We start from the raw sequence: 18,563 nt of genomic DNA, 5'->3' as shown, positions 1-18,563 counted from the left end.
TCGGTGAGGGGCGAAATTGTATTTATTTTTTTCCCACGGTCTGAAACAGAAACGGCCGGGTGGTGTTGTAGAGAGGTCGACGTGCCTGGTTTTCCTCGTCTCCGAAGCCCGTTTTTTGGGGGGGGGGGTCGTGAGGTCCCACGCAGCGCTCGGAAAAGAAAATGCTGTCTCTTTTCCCCGCAGGACGGGGGGGTGGGAACCCGTGTTTTTTGGACGTGGCGTGGCCCGAAATTTCCACCCTTGGCCGCTAGAGGGGGGTGGAGGTTGGTCTTTCTTTGACTTGGGGGTAGGGGGGGTGCTAATTTCACTGAACCAAACCCCACGGAAACCCGTGTTGGACGTGGGGGTGCTGAATGCGCCCTCGACGTGATTTTGTCTTTAAATTCAAGTGCAGCTTTTGTAACCCTTGGGCCGGAAACAGCTGGACCCGTTTCCCCTGCCTGTCCGAGGTGGCAACTACCGGGGTCGTACAGGGACACCCGGCTGGCCACTGAGAGTTGGAAAAATAAAATGTCCACCTAAAAAAAAAACAACCGCGAAAAATGTCGGCCATTTTTGTTTCGCGGCGGAGCCGTGAGCGTGTTGGGGGCGACATCACGGGGGCGTCACAATGAGCCGCCTGACGACACAGAGCGGCGGAATCTAGCGGGGGGCGGCGCCGGAGCTCCGTGAGCTCAGAGGAGTGAAGAGAGAGGAGGAGGAAAGGACTATATAGCGCTTTCTAAACACGTGTTTCTTCCAAAAAAGATTCGTGGGTTACTTCGACTTCAATCAAATAATAGTTCCAGCTTCAGATTCACTCTGAAGTATCCCCGTGAAATCGGCAAGTCAGTTAAAAATGCCGCTGTCGAGAAATAACAAAATAAGTTGAGAAATAAGTTGTTTTTTTTTTCCGTTACTCCACTCTTATGGGTGTGATCGTGCTGTAAAAAGATATTGAGAGGAGGTGCACCTCTACACAGAGAGTGGTGGGGGTGGGGAACAAGCTGCCCAGCCCTGTGGTTGAAGCCGATACCCTGGCTTCTCTCCAGACACAGCTGGGTGAGCTCCTCCAGTCAGGACAGGAGGCTCTACTATACACAGAGGGGGGCGGGGGTGGGGAACAAGCCGCCCAGCTGTGTGGCTCCGCCCCCTCCCCTCCCCTCTGTGACTCTGCTTGTCTCGGCAGGGCGATGGACCGACAGAGATGCCGCACGGCCGTGCGCGGTCGCAGCAGGACCCGGGCCCGGCGAGGCGTCGTAAGTCCACCCCTCCCGCCCGCCGTCCAGCGTCCAGCGTCCAGCCCTCCTCCGACTGGCCTCTCCGCCCCCAGCAGCGCTCACTGTATTATAATAATAATAATAAACTTCACTGATAGAGCACCTTTCACACACATAGCAGCGCAAAGCGCTTGACAGACCAGGTCTCAAGGTAACACCTCCAGACGAGGAGAGACACTTCCAGTGGTGATCTTGACTGAGGACACGCCTCGGCTCAAGAGACAGGGTCGCGGGTCCGAGGAAAACCAAGCTGCAGGTCCATTATGGCCTTCTGAGAGCACAGATTGCCTCTGGACGTCCTACACTCTTCCTGGACACACTGTAGAGACTCACCTGTCCGGACTCTCACTGGACACACTGTAGAGACTCACCTGTTCAGACTCTTACTGGACACACTGTACACACTCACCTGTCCAGACTCTTACTGGACACACTGTACACACTCACCTGTCCAGACTCTCACTGGACACACTGTAGAGACTCACCTGTTCAGACTCTTACTGGACACACTGTACACACTCACCTGTCCAGACTCTTCCTGGACACACTGTAGAGACTCACCTGTCCGGACTCTCACTGGACACACTGTAGAGACTCACCTGTCCAGACTCTCACTGGACACACTGTACACACTCACCTGTCCACACTCTCACTGGACACACTGTAGAGACTCACCTGTCCGGACTCTCACTGGACACACTGTAGAGACTCACCTGTCCAGACTCTCACTGGACACACTGTACACACTCACCTGTCCAGACTCTTACTGGACACACTGGTCAGACTCACCTGTCCAGACTCTCACTGGACACATTGTAGAGACTCACCTGTCCAGACTCTTACTGGACACACTGGTAAGACTCACCTGTCCACACTCTCACTGGACACACTGTAGAGACTCACCTGTCCACACTCTCACTGGACACACTGTAGAGACTGCCCAAGGCCCCTAGTCTCGACACGACTGGGCTGGGCTATTTGGTCAGAGCTGTCTCGGAGATGGGCTGTTTGGCGTCTTCACAGGTCACACCGGTCAGGCCGAACCCGGACTGGCAGCGGGAGAGGTCCCGGCCCAAGTCCCGGTGCTTTTCTGTAAGTCTGACCCGGTCGCCTTCCGCGAGACTGGACCGGCCGCCCTGTGGTGGGCCCGGTGCCCCACATCTACCCTACAGCTCCCCCACTGACCCCTAATCTCCCGATACCCTACAGCTCCCCACACTGACCCCTAAACTCCCGATACCCTACAGCTCCCCCCACTGACCCCTAAACTCACGATACCCTACAGCTCCCCACACTGACCCCTAAACTCCCGATACCCTACAGCTCCCCCCACTGACCCCTAAACTCCCGATACCTTACAGCTCCCCACTCTGACCCCTAAACCCCCGATACCCTACAGCTCCCCCCACTGACCCCTAAACTCCCGATACCCTACAGCTCCCCCCACTGACCCCTAAACTCCCGATACCCTACAGCTCCCCACTCTGACCCCTAAACTCCCGATACCCTACAGCTCCCCACACTGACCCCTAAACTCCCGATACCCTACAGCTCCCCACTCTGACCCCTAAACTCCCGATACCCTACAGCTCCCCACTCTGGCCCCTAAACTCCCGATACCCTACAGCTCCCCCACTGACCCCTAATCTCCCGATACCCTACAGCTCCCCACTCTGACCCCCACAGTCCTGATGGCCGAGAGGTCTCTGCTTGCTGTAGTGATTGAGTGAGCTCTGTGGACCTAACCTCTGTCTTGTGTCCTAGTTTTCAGCGTCTCCTAGTGGTCCGTCATTTCACCAGAGCTGAAGGTGAGATCTGGGGAGGAGACAGAGCACCCCCTAACACCCCTGAGCTAGGTTACAGGGTAAGACAGCTTCTTACTGTTGGACACACCTGTCCACACTCTTTCTGGACACACTGGACACACTCGCCTGTCCGGACTCTTACTGGACACACTGTACACACCCACCTGTCCAGACTCTTACTGGACACACTGTACACAACCACCTGTCCAGACTCTCACTGGACACACTGTCCACACTCACCTGTCTGGGCTCTTATTGGACACACTGTACACACCCACCTGTCCAGACTCTCACTGGACACACTGTCCACACTCACCTGTCTGGGCTCTTATTGGACACACTGTCCACACTCACCTGTCCAGACTCTTACTGGACACACTGTACACACTCACCTGTCCACACTCTCACTGGACACACTGGACACACTCACCTGTCCAGACTCTTACTGGACACACTGTACACACTCACCTGTCCAGACTCTTACTGGACACACTGTACACACTCACCTGTCCAGGCGTAGTCTCTGCTCCTCATCCCCCCTGCGTTGTGTCTCCTTCTCTCCCCGCTGGACAGAATCCCGTGGTGTCTTCGTGTTTCCCCGAGCTCGTCCAGAAGCTGGAGAGGGCAGCCGAGCTGCAGCTGGAGCTCCCGGGGTCGCCCGGCTCGTCCCGCTCGGGCTCGCCCAGCTCGTTCCGCTCGGTGTCCCCCCCCTCCTCGCCCGAGAGCCCCCTCCGCTCCCCGCCCCCGGCCCCCCCCTCCGGCCCCCTCAGGCCCCTGCCCGCCCCGCCCCGCTGCCCCCCCTTCATCCCCACCATGCCCCGCGAGCCCCCCCTGCTGCCCGGGGCGGTGCCCCTGCCCCTGCCCCGGCCCGTCCTGCCCCCCATCGCCCGCCCGGCCCCGCCAGGCCCCGCCTGGGGCTCCCCAGTGCGGAGGGCAAGGAGAGAGGCTGAGATGTCTGACGAGGCAAGTGGGGCAGAGTCTGTCCGTCTGTCCGTCTGTCCGTCTGTCTGTCCATCAGTCCATCTGTCCTTTTCTCTGTCTTTTTGTCCGTCTGTACTTCTCTCTTTCTGTCTTTCTGTCCTTCTGTCTGAGTCTCTCCATGTCTCCCTGCTCTCTGTCTGTCCTGCGTTGTCCCAGCTGGGTCTCTCTCCCTGTGTCTCTCCGTGTGTCTCCCTGCTCTCTGTCTGTCCTGCGTTGTCCCAGCTGGGCCTGTCTCCCTGTGTCTCTCCGTGTGTCTCCCTGCTCTCTGTCTGTCCTGCGTTGTCCCAGCTGGGTCTCTCTCCCTGTGTCTCTCCGTGTGTCTCCCTGCCTGTCTCTCTGTCTGTCCTGCGTTGTCCCAGCTGTGTCTCCCTCCCTCCTCTCTCTCTCCGTGTGTCTCCCTGCTCTCTGTCTGTCCTGCGTTATCCCAAATGGGTCTCTCTCCCTGTGTCTCTCCTTGTGTCTCCCTGCTCTCTGTCTGTCCTGCGTTGTCCCAGCTGGGTCTCTCTCCCTGTGTCTCTCCGTGTGTCTCCCTGTCTGTCTCTCTGTCTGTCCTGCGTTGTCCCAGCTGGGCCTGTCTCCTCTGCTCTCTGCCTTCAGCTCTGTTCGCCGATGTCCCGCCAGCCCGTCACTCTCTCAGCCTGTCTCTTGACTTGCAGGAGGAAGAGGAGGTGGAGACAGCTCTTCCGGCAGGAGAGAGGAAGGAGGTCAGTGCTGGTCCCACCCTGCCCCCTGTCCTGTCTGTGGTGGAGTTTTGCCGTCTTGTCTGTCCCTGGGTCTCAGTGTCTCTCTCTCTTTCAGCCCTGTCTGTCAGTGTCTCTCTCGGCCTGCTGTCTGCCTGTCCCTGCCTCTCTGTCTCTCTCTCTTTCAGCCCTGTCTGTCAGTGTCTCTCTCCTCCTCCTCTCTGTCCTCAGTGTGTCTCTCTCCTCCTCTCTGTCCTGGAGTGTCCAGTCAGTGTGTCTGTATCAACCCCTCTCTCTCTCAGTGCAGTGTTCATGTACTGGAGTGTCCAGTCCGACTCTTAACGTGACTCTCCTGTCTCTGCTTCAGAAGCGCCGATGCGTCTTTTTGAAGTCCCTGAGCTGCGTGTCAGTGGAGACAGAAGATCAGGACGAGCCGATGGGGGCGGCGGAGACCCTAGCTCAGGAGAGGAAGAGCGAGGGAGAGGAGGAGCAGGCTGCCGGGAAGGACAAGAAGAGGAAGAGGAGGTGCAGGTGAGCAGACAGGGGGGCGCCGCCCGGTCGTGTCTGTGATTCAAGGAGGAGTCTCCTCTTGCTGTTTGATGTCATGGTGACGTCTGTGTCTGTGTCCCTCACACCTGCAATAACAATATTCTTTCCAGGTTCCTTTCCTGGTTCTGTGCCTGCTAAGATCTAGACTGGACTGGACTGGACTGAATTGGACTGGACCGGAGCTGAGGGACACCAGACGACTGGACTGCAGCCTAGGGACACCAGACTGGACTGGACCGGAGCTGAGAGACACCAGACTGGACCGAAGCTGAGGGACCCCAGACTGTGCTGGACCCAAGCTGAGGGACCCCAGACTGGACTGGACAGGAGCTGAGGGACACCAGACTGTGCTGGACCGAAGCTGAGGGACCCCAGTCTGGACTGAAGCTGAGGGACCCCAGACTGTGCTGGACCGAAGCTGAGGGACCCCAGTCTATGCTGGACCGAAGCTGAGGGACCCCAGTCTGTGCTGGGCCGAAGCTGAGGGACACCAGACTGTGCTGGACCGAAGCTGAGGGACCCCAGACTGGACAGCACTGGAGCTGAGGGACACCAGACTGGACTGGACTGGAGCTGAGGGGCCCCAGACTGGACTAGACTGGAGCTGAGAGGCCCCAGACTGGACTGGACCAAAGCTGAGGGACCTCAGGCTGTGCTGTACCGAAGCTGAGGGACCCCAGACTGTGCTGGACCGAAGCTTAGGGACCCCAGTCTGGACCAAAGCTGAGGGACCCCAGTCTGTGCTGGACCGAAGCTGAGGGACCCCAGACTGGACCGAAGCTGAGGGACCCCAGTCTGTGCTGGACCGAAGCTGAGGGACCCCAGACTGTGCTGGACCGATGCTGAGGGACCCCAGTCTGGACTGAAGCTGAGGGACCCCAGACTGCACTGGACTGAAGCTGAGGGGCCCCAGACTGGACTGAAGCTGAGGGGCCCCAGACTGGTCTGGACTGAAGCTGAGGGGCCCCAGACTGGACTGATGACCTTTTGTTAAGCATCAATAAATGCGGGGCCAGCAGGGGGCGCATCAATAAAGTGGGGCCAGCAGGGGGCGCTCTCACCCTGCAGTCTGTGTGGGTCCTGATGCCCCAGTATAGTGACGGGGGACACTGGACTGTAAACAGGCGCCGTCCTTCGGATGAGACGTAAAACCGAGGTCATGACTCTCTGTGCTCGTTAACAATCCCGGGGTGTTTCTGGAGAAGAGTAGGGGTGTTACCCCAGTATCCTGGCCTGATTCCCCCCCTGGTCTTGACCCATCATGGCCTCCTTATCACCCCCCTCTCTGAACTGGCTCCATCCCTCTGCTCTCCTCCCCACTGAGAGCTGCTGTGTGCTGAGCGGACTGGAGCATCATCCAGGTAGGGGCTGCACACTGGGGGGGCTGGAGGGGATCCCCCTGACCTGGGAGGAGCTCTGAGTGGAGAGTCCAGACTTATTAATTATTATTATTATTCGTGCTGCACTGGTCTTCAGTCCTGGCAGTGAGAGGGGGACTCTGTGATCAGTACAGATACTTATGACTGTCTAATAATACACGATAGAAATGGAAAACAGGGTAGCGCTGTAGTCCCTTCGAAACGTTTTGAACTGCCAGAAGAAGTTTTCACAACCCGGACTTGTGAAGGTACAGGTCTTCTCCCTTCGTCCGGAGTAAGGTGAGAGGTCACCCCCTCGGGGCGCAGTATCCCCGATGCACCCCCCCACCACCACCCAAAACGACACACACTTCTGTGACGATTGGGAGACCCCTGTTCGACCAGCCCCCGCGGTGGAGGAAACGACCCGCTGGAGAGAACACACAGACTCCACACAGAAGGGTCACCTCGGCATTTATTCCAACAGCAAAACAACACCAGAGAGAAACGGTCTCCGAAAGATAAGCGCACACCGGGAAAAACACGACGGGGTCATTACAAATAGGAATAGGAGTTCTTTTTTTCTTTTCCGGACGTCAGTTGTATCGTGTCCTGGTGATTTCTCCCGTTTCGAACGGAGTTTAATGTCGCATTTCTACTTTATTAGAGTGAGGCACTGAACTTTGGGGAACGTGACATCCACCCAGTATTACTAGTAGGTTGATAAATATAAATGTTCTTTTTCCCCCCGTATGATACCTCGCGAAATATAACGATGGCCAACTCCTTAAGTCGAAATTTAAACCCTTCTCACGCTACAAGACAGTCCGTCAACATCGCCGCGGACCGAAGCGCGACCTTTGGTATGACGCTGGCGGAAAAGGGGGTAGGGTAAGTACGTCACAGCCGGGGGAAGCCCCTATCACGTGCGGCGGGTGACGAGCCCCCGGGGGCGAAGAGAAGTTGATTTGCGTGGGGTGTGGAAACACTACACGACCGGGCAAGCGAGCCGTTTTTTTTTTTGTTTTGTTTTTTCCAGAACATCAGAACAACCGCAGAGATGACCATCGATCCACCTCCAGACGTTTCCTTTTTTGTCCTCTTTGGCCTCCAAAATAAAAAAAAAACTGGGATCCATCGTGGCGTTGCCAAATTAAAACGTCAACCACTTTTTGGGCTTTCGTGCTGTCCATGATGAAACCGTCATGGTTGTGTAAGCATACGTTACGTCACAGACCGGCGGCGCTCGGACGTGAGGAGTGTCGTTACGTTTTTGAAATGGCACGTCAGACAAGATCTCTGACAAGATCTCCGAAAAACCCAAACCTGTAAGATTCAATTTCAATTCAGTTTTTTATATAGCGCCTTTCACAACAAGAATGCCCCAAGGCCCCGAACAAAGGAGTTGTTCCAAACCCCCGCCACCCTCTGTGTACAGAAGAGCCCCCTGTACTGACTGGAGGAGCTCACCCAGCTGTGTCTGGAGAGAAGCCGGGGTATCGGCTTCAACCACAGGGCTGGGCGGCTTGTTCCCCACCCCCACCCCCTTCTGTGTACAGAAGAGCCTCCTGTCCTGACTCCAGTAGGAAATGTCACCTGGAGGCAACACACCGGCTTCTTTTAACAGATCACCTCGGGAATCGGGAACAACGGAGCTGTGTGCGGCCGTCTGTACGGAGGGTTTCAGCGCGGGGGGGCTCCGGGCTCGGGTCTGGACGGGCTTTTGGGCTAATTGGCTTCTGGGAAAACTGGCCCTGGTGTGTGTGTGTCCTATGATGGAGTGCTGTCCTGTCCAGGGTGTGTGAGTGAGTGTGTGTTTGTCATGTGATGGACTGGTTCCTGTCCAGGGTGTGTGAGTGTGTGTGTCTGAGTGTCCTGTGAGGGACTGGTGTCCTATCCAGGTTGTGTGTGTGTGTCCTATGAGGGACTGGTGTCCTGTTCAGGGTGTGTGAGTGTGTGTGTGTGTCCTGTGAGTGACTGGTGTCCTGTCCAGGGTGTGTGAGTGTGTGTGTGTCCTGTGATGGACTGGTGTCCTATCTAGGGTGTGTGTATGTCCTGTGATGGACTGGTGTCCTGTCCAGGGTGTGTGAGTGAGTGTGTGTGTGTCCTGTGATGGACTGGTGTCCTGTCCAGGGTGTGTGAGTGTGTGTGTCTGTGTGTCCTGTGATGGACAGATGGTACCAAGCCTGGACACCCATGAGACACTGGCTTCCTCAGAAGACTCTCACGGAGGGCACACTGTCACTAACCCGGGGGGTCCAGAAGAAACTACAGTGATCTATAATTCCTGCGCCTCGGAAGGGTTTATGACGTCTATGTCCGGCGCCCGCGCCCGTGGACCGGCGGTTTGGCGTCGCGCTCCGCAGCTCGAGCTTCGGTGCGAGGCAGGGCGGGAGGGAGTCGATGTGGCCTCGGCGCCATCTTTGCTGGTGAGTCAATTGTGACCGTTGCGGTACAATAAACCATCAATAAAGCTTTTCCCACCCCGTCCAGTATTTCTGTCGCGGCCCACGTCCCTTACAATCGACAAACTATAAAAAAACAGTAGCCCTTCGCAACATTACACGCCATTTTTTTTATTTTAAACGTCCGCTAGATACGCAGGTGGCTCGATACCTGTCTTATCCTCGCCGGCGTCTTTATACCGGCAAGTGAATTTTATTTGGGGTCCCTCAGAATTGTGACAGAAATGTCAGTGAACCACAATAAAAAACGAAACTTTTTTTTTAAAGGCGGTGAATGGATTTTTTGAGTAACCGTGTAGCGACTAACGTAAGGAAAAAAAAGTTGTCTTTCCCTACGAAGACGTTTTAGTACAGGACTTTCTTTAAATATCAGTTGTGCATAGCGTTTTACAAAAAGTTGATGATGATCTTGGAGATAATTGCAAAGGAAAATTGAGATAACTACCAAAACATTACGTGTGAAACGACAGGACAGAACTTTGAACCCACAAAGAAACAAAGGTATGAAATATTGCCTCGTCATGGGGGGTTGATAATTGTAGTAAGTGTTCCTAATTTTCGTAAAGAAATGTATATTATGGGAGTCACACGTGAGATTTAGTGTATATACGTTTCATATTGTGCATATATACGGGGTTAAAAAGTGGAATGAGTATGATTATAAACTCGTGTGTCCTATAATCAGATAATTTTTGAACAAGCTTTGATTAGACAGGTGAAAAACAACATCAGATCCTTTTTTTTAATATATTCTCACGTCTGAATATCAGCTTCTCCCCTCTGGCCAACATTTCAGGGCTCCCAGGTGTAGATCCCAAATTGAAACAAATATTAATTTGTTACCCAGTTAAACAGTTAATAGAAGTGAGTGACCAGGGTAAATAAAGGTGGGTCAGTGTAAACTGTTTATTCTGGACCAGACTTCGTCATGTGTGACATGTCATGACTTCTTATATTAAGTTTTATCTTTATATTTAGTTCTACATGTGTAATAGATGCGATGTGTGTCCATAAAAAGGTTTCTCCAGGGGAAAATCAAGTTCGTTTTAAAACCGTGTTTCCTTTTTAGGGTACGTTTGCATTCCAAGTGTGGGGTTTTTGCCTTTTTATCATATTTTGGATGTGAATCCGTGGTATTTTTGCTGAGACAAGTTGCCTTTCTTATACGCGGAGGGATCTGCTCGTGAGATGTCCGCTTGGTCCATTTCTGAGCTCAGTATAAGGTGTAGAAAGCATGACTGTCATCATAACCCGCATCTCACCCAGGTGTGGAATAATGTTGTGACTATTGCTTCAGCAATAACATGCTGATTGCATGTTTCTAGATGGGTATAACAGAGATCTCAACTACTGAGGGGCCTTATTAATAAAGTCTCCACAGCCGAAGCGCTGTGTCTCTTTTCAGCTGGCGATAAACCTTTCCTCGATCCTTTGCAGACTTGTAAAACTGTTCCTGATCAGAATAAAAAACGCTCACGCTAATACACAAGCACCCGTGTCTCGCCAAAGCTGACAAATAAACAGACGGACAAGCCGCACTGCACGTGTGAACAGGGGAATGAGCGAGCGAGCGGGGATAGGGCGCCTCCTGCGCTTAAAAGCTTACAGCACCTGGTATTCCCAGGCGGTCTCCCATCCAAGTACTAACCAGGCCCATCCCTGTTTAGCTTCCGAGATCAGACGAGATCAGGCGTGCTCAAGGGGGTGTGGCCGTAAGCGAGAGCAAGGCTCGCTGGCACCCTTCTTATTGAGAGGACAGCTCCGTCACCTCTTTTACGACGCTGCTTTTTTTCCCTTGCGTTTTTCTCTTCTTCCCACGTTCTCTCTCTTCACTGCCTTCGTCCCCGCTCTATTTCACTTCAGCCTTTCACTCTTGCTTCCTTCCAATGAGGACGGAGCTGCGGGAGAAAGGGCGCTATAGAGGATCGCTGTGGAGAGCTGCTGCTGTGCTTTGACATCTGAGCTCTGTGGAAAACGATCTCAATACAATTCTGAAAAACGCGACTCTCCGAACGCCAGCCGAACAAGTCTCCACAGCCGAAGCGCTGTGTCTCTTTTCAGCTGGCGATAAACCTTTCCTCGATCCTTTGCGGACTTGTAAAACTGTTCCTGATCAGAATAAAAAACGCTCACGCTAATACACAAGCACCCGTGTCTCGCCAAAGCTGACAAATAAACAGACGGACAAGCCGCACTGCACGTGTGAACAGGGGAATGAGCGAGCGAGCGGGGATAGGGCGCCTCCTGCGCTTAAAAGCTTACAGCACCTGGTATTCCCAGGCGGTCTCCCATCCAAGTACTAACCAGGCCCATCCCTGTTTAGTTTCCGAGATCAGACGAGATCAGGCGTGCTCAAGGGGGTGTGGCCGTAAGCGAGAGCAAGGCTCGCTGGCACCCTTCTTATTGAGAGGACAGCTCCGTCACCTCTTTTACGACGCTGCTTTTTTTCCCTTGCGTTTTTCTCTTCTTCCCACGTTCTCTCTCTTCACTGCCTTCGTCCCCGCTCTATTTCACTTCAGCCTTTCACTCTTGCTTCCTTCCAATGAGGACGGAGCTGCGGGAGAAAGGGCGCTATAGAGGATCGCTGTGGAGAGCTGCTGCTGTGCTTTGACATCTGAGCTCTGTGGAAAACGATCTCAATACAATTCTGAAAAACGCGACTCCCCGAACGCCAGCCGAACAAGTCTTGAAGTGGAAATCTAATAAGTAAATTGATTCTTAAAATGTAGAGAGCTTTGCAAATAAATATATTGGGGCTTTTAGATAATATATTTCAAGGATGTAATTGCTGTGCTACAGTACGTGCAGAATTTTAGAAAACAGTGCATCAACAAAGTACACTGTTTAGGTTACTTTAGAAGACAATTTTCCAAAACAATATATGCTGTCTGGGTCGTTAGAATTAGCTGAAAGTAACTGAAAAGCTTTGAATAACATATCTACTGCTTCTTCTTTCGCCTTTTGATGTAATCCGTTTTATCTTAGGGAAAGTGGAAGTTTTAGAAGGGACAAAGCGCTGAGCTTTTTTCCAGCGCAACGTCTTATGAAAACCCTGTACTGCCTGTAACAAATTGAGTCTCTGGTTGCTCCCAATATTGAAATAAAGACCTTACTCAGGTGAGAACTCTCTCTTGTGGCTTCCTTGATAGTTATATTTCCATGACACCGGTTTTAATGTCTGTAGATTGTATCTTATTTTTATTTTTTGTTTTGTTTCATGTTCATATTATGTGTTTTCACCCAGTTGACTCCAGTTAATAACAGTTCATCCAGTTAATAGCCACTTTTGATGCGCGAAAAACGGGTGATCTTTCTATCTCGTGATCAGCTTAGTATCTTTCTGTAAATTTTTTTCTGCTTAATTAAACGTTTAAAATACATGAATTTCATAAAGACAACACACGTTTCGAACAGAAAAAAATCATATTCTGTTCTCTTCCTGGTATGTATAACAGATCAGCAGGTCTTATTTTCCCAATTGCTTTTTTCCACTGTATTTATCATAATGGCTAGCCAATGTCTTCTCTTAGCTAGGTAATGTTACTTGTGGATGTGCTTCTGCGTTGCGCAGAAGCACATGTATCCATAGAAAGTATATTATACTACTATTTGAGCTACAGTACATAAAAATAATTATATCTTTATTAATTTCTTTAGGTACGTGATTCCATATTATATTCCCTATTAATCAAATTCTAAAAGTATGCTTTTGTTTACTCCGATAACGAGCACATTCACAGAAAATGTTAATATCTTATGACTTTTCACAAAGTATATAAAGTTAAGATGGTCAGAAGGAGCATGTAAAAACGTTTCCGAAACGTGGTAAAATCTTACTACATGTAAGACTTTGATGCTTAAAATGTTTAGGAAGAAAGTGGAATACTGGTGTGTATTTTTTCTTTAAACTACCAATACCAGCCATATACAGTTTACACTATATGTTTATGTTCCTAAATTAATATAGTTTATGGTGGTGTATCATGGTTGTAGAGGTTTGATGGGTTTACTGAGACAATTATTAATTGTAGCAGTAATCACGAGGTTGTTCGTTGTGGCTTTTAGAAAATCAATCGTCAGAACAACTAACAACGCACACACACGGGTTCAATACACGAGATACATTTATTCATATAAATTGTGCACCAAACATATACTAGTCTGCCTGGATACGAGCGGCAGACCTTACTGTGAGGGTTATCAATATACAAGGTATATAATCTCGAAGAGATGCCAACACAAAGAGATACACAACAGAGAATATATGTCAATATATATCATTCGGTTACCAAATTGCTAATCAGTGTTATTACCCACTGTTACTCTAAACTCGGAAGTAAATACATTACTCATGAATTAAATTGATAACAACTTGTGTTGAGGTACAATTGAATTCTCGAGACACAATGTAGAACATGGGGTTTACTTATCCACTGTGTATGGATTTGGAATCTCCCGGCACGAACACCAAACCAGCTGACAGGCTCTGTTGCAGCCTCTGTTCCAGCGGTTGTCCAATGGGCGTTGTCCCGGCGTCCTCTGGCTACCGGCCAACCAGTTGAGGTACAGCTCGGAGTAGGACGGGCGGAGGAATCTGACTGCGGCACGCAAGGCAGTCGTTGCTCCGAGGAGATCTACCAGCAGTCCAGCTGGCTAGTAGAAAGTCTCTATGCACAGAGTGTGACCGCGAGTCCTCACAAGTCACTCTTTTGCCTGGGAAGAAGCTGGTTCGTTCCTGGTCCAGCGCTGCTTCTGAATAAGCTATTCAGGTTGTCGATGAGGGTCCAACTGTAGGCTGCCGTTGATCAAGCGGATCATTCACGTTGGTAGAATTCTGAGTACGTATGGGATCCTCGGCCTCGCGCTTAGAACAAAGTCCAAGTCCCTTTGCAGACAACAGCAGTTGTCACGTGATTGTCTCTGAGGATGCGCGAAAATGGCCAAGGAGAGCCCCGATCTGAGCTTGCGCTCCCTTTTTGACCAAGACATAGATGTGTGCTGATTGGTTGAGAGTTTGGCGGGCATTAGAGACCCACGTGGTATTACCACGCCCTGCCAGTCCCTGATTGGTTGGTCAAGGTGAGATATGAGTCACTTACTCTTGACACTTAGGAATGCAGTCCAGATGTCCATTCGGCACTCCCTAGACAGATAGGCACCAATGGATGACCATTGATCATGATAGCCAGGCTAAGCTAAGTGCATCCCCATCTGGGAGCTGTCCATTATCAAAAGAAAACATCTTAAATCAACCTGCATGAATACTTTCTCTGTGGCTGCACCACAAAGATGGAGGGTGAAATGGGGCCTCATTTAGGACAGAATACCACCGCCTAATTCTGTCTTATTAACAAGCATTGCCGCTACAACGGCATCTCTCCTGTCAAACTTCCTCCTGACGTGTTTGACAGGATCTGGGCCGTGGTGAACAGTGGGAAAGACGCCCTGTGGAGAGTGAGGAACATGGGGCTGTTCAAAGGCATCGAGGTCCCAGTCAAGGCAGCAGGTAGCCTGGCCCTGTTCATCACCCGAGAGAACTATTACCTCAGAGATCTGTGGAGAGAAGGGAGGGAGGAAGCAGAAAATCTGTGGGAAATTGAGAGCATAGGTCAATTTCTCAAGAAACTGTGAAAAACATTATCATGTTTAAGTAAAGAATGTGATTTGCACCAGAAAAAAATAAATTGTTGCTATATAACTGGTACCGTGTCAATATGTAATGAGATGTGATTATATATACTGTTTTAAGTATGTATATTAATGTAAAGCTTTCTAATTTGTGATGTCCTGTATTTTTTTGTGAAAAGAAAATAAAGTTCTTAAAAAATCGATTCACCCAGGGCGAGGCTCGGCCATTGCACTCCGGCTGTGCTGACCCCTGCGAATTCCCCAAATGTGGGAATCTCGACTGCATAATTTCTGGTAGTGGGGGACTGCGTTCGCGCTCTCTCCTGATGTGCTTGGTCCAATATCAGATACGGGAGAGTTAGGACACCATGAGCTGCGATAGGATCCCAGTTCGAAAGGAGTCGATGCCACTGCTGGTTCCCGGTTTCTTTTAGTTAGAGGTCCGGAGAAGCATTTCAAGCTGGTTACACTACTCCTTCCGGACATTCATTCCCTTTTCAAAGTCAGTCGTTTTGCTGTAGTCTGCATTATTTAGGCTGATTATCGAGGTTAGCCTTTATATGGTCATGGGGGCCTCGGTACTGTATGCTCATTCTCAAGACAGTTTCACCCGTTTTCTGATTGCTAGGTTCTGTACCAGTGCAGACATGTCAAACAGTGAATAGCTGTACCTCTATTGTATCCGTGCTCAATGAATGAAATCAGTATTAAATGAATATATGTATAGTTATACGAAAAACAATTGGTTTATCGACTCATCTTCATTTGCAGATTTAGAGGCAGCTTCGATATTCGGGGGAGGCGTAAAACATGGTGCTGATCTTTGGAAAGCAGGAGGCAAAACTGAGACGTTCTCATACAAGGAGCTGAAACCAGGCCACCTGGGTGAAGATCAGGTATCGTAACCGCTAGACCATATGGGAGCATACAGCCATGTTGTGCGTGCGTCATGTAAGCAAACTGTAATTGCTGCCTTCATGACCTGCTTGATGGAGAAAACACACAAGAGAGTTGGCACTCAGAGTGTCGAAGGGTTGATGTATACTAGGGCTCAGTTGAAATGCAGCGTCAGGACTTTTCCGACTAGTGTCACACAAAGAGAGTACATCCTTTCCTACTGGCTGTGTATGTCTCGGTAACTCGCTGTGATCGTATAGTGCTCAGAATTTGTGTTGTGGCCGCAACAACCCCGGTTCGAAGCCGCATACTGGCAGAATAGGAGGAGTACTGCCTGACTGGATCGTTGATGAACGACAGAGGCCACTCCGACCTCTTCTTGGTTTTCTTCAATGACTTACTAAGGATCTTCTTCACATTCGCCCATGCAGGGGAAGCCAGTTACACCAAAGCAAACGCAGGAAAGTGCATTTCAAGCAGAGACCAGGAGGGACTTGTTTACACCGAGAGTGGTCGGAGAATGGAACAATGCGCCCAGCCCTGTTGCTGGAGCCGATTCTTGATGAGATCTTGGGCTCACTAAGAGGCCCCCGCTGGATGCTAATCTTTCTGTTGTTCTTGCAGGTCCTGCGCTGCTTTTGAGCCGACAGAGCTCGTCCTGGTCTGTCGGCATAGCCCAATTGCAAATCATCGGCTCCATGTACAGAAGGAACGTGCGTTTGGTACAAGAGTGCACGAAGGCACCGGAAATACATTGGGAACAAATGACCGGTCGTTCAAGACCTCTGTGAAGTACAGGAGCGTGCAAAACGAGGCTGCTTCCACCCGGTCTCGAACCGGGGACCTTTCGCGTGGTAGGCGAACGTGATAGCCGCTACACTACGGAAACCTGCAGGGACCGCTGCTGGTGTCTTGCTTGCGTTTCGGGCTGAGAAAGGGACGCGTCACTTTAGGCAGGGTGCGCTGGAGAGAGGAACAAAGGGCGCGATGAAACAAAATACCAAAACCCGGGATCAAACCAGGGACCTTTAGATCTTCAGTCTAACGCTCTCCCAACTGAGCTATTTTGGCGGTGCGCAGAGCCCACAGCCACCTGCTCCAGCCTTCCTGTGTTGCGGCATGAGCGCACCAAGAGTAGCGGGAGAGTGTTGCAGGAACGTCACTCTGAAGGAAAGCCACCCAGGTGCGCCCTCTGAGCTCTGTCCAGCGCATCTTCCTCGCATGGACTCCTGCCTGCGACGGGCAGGAAACAATTAGCAAGAACAGAACGACACCCCATGGGTGTCTCATGACCACACCTTAGGTTGTGACACGTGCAGGTGTGAGGGGTTGCCGGGCTACTTTGGAGCAGAGCTTGGGCGGAGGGGGGGGCGGGAAAGCAGACAAAGAGGTGACACCTCAAGGTCTGCACGATCACAGCTCTCCGCCTCCCCAGGCTTCCGCTTGATAAGCTACTGGACACACCCGCCCCTCCTCACACAGACCGTGGAAAAGCCCCAGAGTGGGAGGGCTCTCTCTTCCTCCCAGGAGCTCTTGGACACGACGCACAGACAGGGCGCAGCGAACTGCCGCCTGCAAACACGGCTCCAGGCAGGACTCCACTCCGCAGGAGCCGCAGAGCAGAGGAGATGGGGGCAGCTTAGCTCCTGTGCAGAGACCTGAGCTGTTGTTGTTGCGGACGCTGTCTTTTCTGCACTCGGGGTAGGAGTGAATGTTGAGTTGCCCTTAGAAATGAAGCAGAGCACTTCAACGGCACGGGTGTGTGTGTGTGGGTGCGCCCTGGTGATTCTGGGAGACAGATCGAACCTGGGCTAAAAGAGAGGGGGCTTAGCCCTCTTCCATTTGCTAGTTCAAAGTTCTACAACCCATTTGTATCTGCTAGGTGGCGCAGTCGTCGTGCACAAAGAACGCTTTGAAAAGCGTCAAAGGCAAGTCATTCCGAGTTGGTCGCGAAATGCTGAAATGATCTCTCGGCTCCTCGGTTGTCATCCCTGACATCCCAACCCCGCCACTCACTGTGTAAAGCAGTGTCGTATGGCCCTGACATCACACCCCCACCACTCTCTACGGAAAGCACTGTCGTATAGCCCTGACACCCACCCCTCCACTCATTGAATAAAGCAGTGTCATCAAGCCCCGACATCCCACCCCCGCCACTCTCTACGTAAAGAAGTGTCGTATGGCCCTGATATCCCACCCCCACCACTAACTGCGTAAAGTAGTATCTTCAGGCCCTGACATCCCAATCCCGCAACTCTCTGCGTAAAGAAGTGTCGTATGGACCTGACACCCACCCGTCCACTCTCTGTGTAAAACAGTGTCATATGGCCCTGACATCACACCCCCACCACTCTCTGCGTAAAGCAGTATCGTCAGGCCCTGACATCCCACCCCTGCCACTCCCTGCGTAAAGCACTGTCGTATAGCCCTGAAACCCACCCCTCCACTCTCTGTGTAAAACAGTGTCATATGGCCCTGACATCCCAACCCCGCCACTCACTGTGTAAAGCAGTGTCGAATGGCCCTGACATCACACCCCTGCCACTATCTGCGTAAAGCAATATCGTCAGGCCCTAACATCCCACCCCCGCCACTCTCTACGTAAAGAAGTGTCGTATGGCCCTGACACCCACCCCTCCACTCTCTGCATAAAGCAGTCTCATCTGGCCCTGAAAATCCACCCCCACCACTTTCTGAATAAAGCACTGTCGTATGGCCCTGTCACTCTCTGCGTAAATAAGTGTCGTATGGCCCTGACACCCACCCTTCCACTCTCTGCATGAAGCAGTGTCTTCATGCCCTGACATACCAACCCCGCCACTATATGCGTAAAGCAGTATCGTCAGGCCCTGACATCCCACCCCTGCCACTCTCTGCGAAAAGAAGTGTCGTATTGCCCTGATACCCACCCCTCCACACTCTGTGTTAAGCAGTGCTGTCA

General features: G+C 51.6%; 1 protein-coding gene, 3 non-coding genes and 1 pseudogene across 4 annotated transcripts in view; 2 read left to right on the top strand and 3 right to left on the bottom strand.

The window, feature by feature from the left end:
• The window catches only part of LOC148666845 (zona pellucida sperm-binding protein 3-like), a 779,162-nt gene that overhangs the window by 739,735 nt on the left and 20,864 nt on the right, over positions 1-18,563 (top strand). The gene's annotated exons all lie outside the window — the stretch shown is intronic.
• Positions 10,697-10,815, bottom strand: LOC148666849 (5S ribosomal RNA). Its single transcript, XR_015937333.1, has one exon. It is a non-coding gene; the product is annotated as a 5S ribosomal RNA (ribosomal RNA).
• LOC148666848 (5S ribosomal RNA) lies at positions 11,353-11,471 on the bottom strand (annotated as a pseudogene).
• Positions 14,887-15,051, top strand: LOC148666847 (U1 spliceosomal RNA). Its single transcript, XR_015937924.1, has one exon. It is a non-coding gene; the product is annotated as a U1 spliceosomal RNA (small nuclear RNA).
• trnag-acc (transfer RNA glycine (anticodon ACC)) lies at positions 16,439-16,511 on the bottom strand. Its single transcript has one exon. It is a non-coding gene; the product is annotated as a tRNA-Gly (tRNA).

This window comes from Lepisosteus platostomus, chromosome 5 (assembly GCF_059453375.1).
Source record: "Lepisosteus platostomus isolate fLepPlt1 chromosome 5, fLepPlt1.hap1, whole genome shotgun sequence".
NCBI classification, from domain to species: Eukaryota; Metazoa; Chordata; class Actinopteri; order Semionotiformes; family Lepisosteidae; genus Lepisosteus; species Lepisosteus platostomus.
The sequence above is the reverse complement of the archived record's forward strand: the minus strand, read 5'-3'. Positions and strand labels throughout refer to the sequence as shown.